The sequence below is a fragment of the Arachis hypogaea genome, chromosome 19, assembly GCF_003086295.3.
Source record: "Arachis hypogaea cultivar Tifrunner chromosome 19, arahy.Tifrunner.gnm2.J5K5, whole genome shotgun sequence".
In the NCBI taxonomy this organism is placed as follows: domain Eukaryota; kingdom Viridiplantae; phylum Streptophyta; class Magnoliopsida; order Fabales; family Fabaceae; genus Arachis; species Arachis hypogaea.
The window spans coordinates 112,644,687-112,646,051 of NC_092054.1; the positions used below are offsets into that span (position 1 = coordinate 112,644,687).

The following is a 1,365-nucleotide window of genomic DNA, read 5'->3' on the forward strand; positions in this document are numbered from 1 at the left end:
TCCTAACCTCTCAGGAAATGGTGCTTTTGGTTGGTATATTTCCATCATGCCTTTTTGCAGTTCCTTGGCTTGCTCAGTTCCACCTTCCTGCTTAACTTCTTCCACACCTTCCTTCAAGATTTCTGGTTCCTGCTCTGAGGACCTGATTCCTTCTTCTTCTGAGACTTCCTTCAATATGGTGATGGCCTTGCATTCTTCCCATCTTACTCTCTTTTGTTCCCCTTTAGGATTCTTTTCTGTGTCACTAGGGAACACTGAAGTTGATTTGGGTGCCTGTTGAGATAGCTCTCCTACTTGAGATTCCATCCTCTTGAGTTTTTCACCATGGTTTCTTAAGGTAGTTCTCACATTATCCCTGAAGCTCTTCAATTCAATGATGTCTTGACTCATGGTTGCCATCATTCCTTCTATCCGGTTTAATTGATCTTGAAATTGTTGGTTCGGATTAGGTTGGGTATGTTGATTATTTTGGCCATGATATGATGGTTGGGGGTAAGTGCTTTGTGTGGCTTGGTATGATCTTTGGTTGGAGTTTTGGTATGTGGAATTGTTATGTTGATTGTGGTTGTAAGGTTTGTGGTTTTGTGGTTGGGTTTGTTGGTTTCCCCACCCAAAGTTTGGGTGGTTTCTCCAGCCTGGGTTGTAAGTGTTGGAATGTGGATCATATGATTGCCTTTGTTGGTTTCCCACATAGTTGGCCTCATCCCAATCACCTCCTTCAATGCCTACTTCCTCTTGATCTTGTGTGTGTATTGCAGCCACTTGCTTTGTTTCTATTTGCCTGGTAAGCTCTGCTAGTTGCTTGGCAAACACCTTGTTTTGGGCTAGAATTGTATCAACATGGTTCAGCTCCATGACTCCCTTAGTGTTGTGCCTTTCTGATGCATAGTAGTACTCATTCTCAGCCACTGTCTCGATCACTTCAATGGCTTCTTCCACAGTCTTTTTCCTGTTCAATGAACCTTCTGATGAATGGTCTACAGCCTTCCTTGATTCATAAGAGAGCCCATCATAGAAGATGTGCAGTTGCACCCAATCATGGAACATGTTTGGTGGGCATTTCCTTGTCAAGTCCTTGAATCTCTCCCATGCCTCGTAGAGAGTTTCACCATCTTGTTGTCTAAAAGTCTGAACCTCAGATCGAAGCCTATTGACCTTTTGTGGAGGGTAGAAACGTGCCAGAAACTTGCTTTCCACCTCATCCCATGTTGTTAGACTCCCCCTTGGGAATGATTCCAGCCACTTAGCTGCTTTGTCCCTAAGTGAAAATGGGAACAAAAGCAGTTTATAGGCATCTTCCTGGACTCCATTGGACTTCACAGTGTCACAAATTCTCAGGAATTTTGTGAGATGTTGGTTTGGGTC

At 43.6% G+C, this 1,365-nt stretch overlaps 1 non-coding gene across 1 annotated transcript; it reads left to right on the plus strand.

Moving 5' to 3' along the window:
* Positions 1-1,045: 1,045 nt before the first annotated feature.
* LOC112781866 (small nucleolar RNA R71) lies at positions 1,046-1,149 on the plus strand. Its single transcript, XR_003192618.1, has one exon. It is a non-coding gene; the product is annotated as a small nucleolar RNA R71 (small nucleolar RNA).
* The last annotated feature ends 216 nt before the right edge of the window (positions 1,150-1,365 follow it).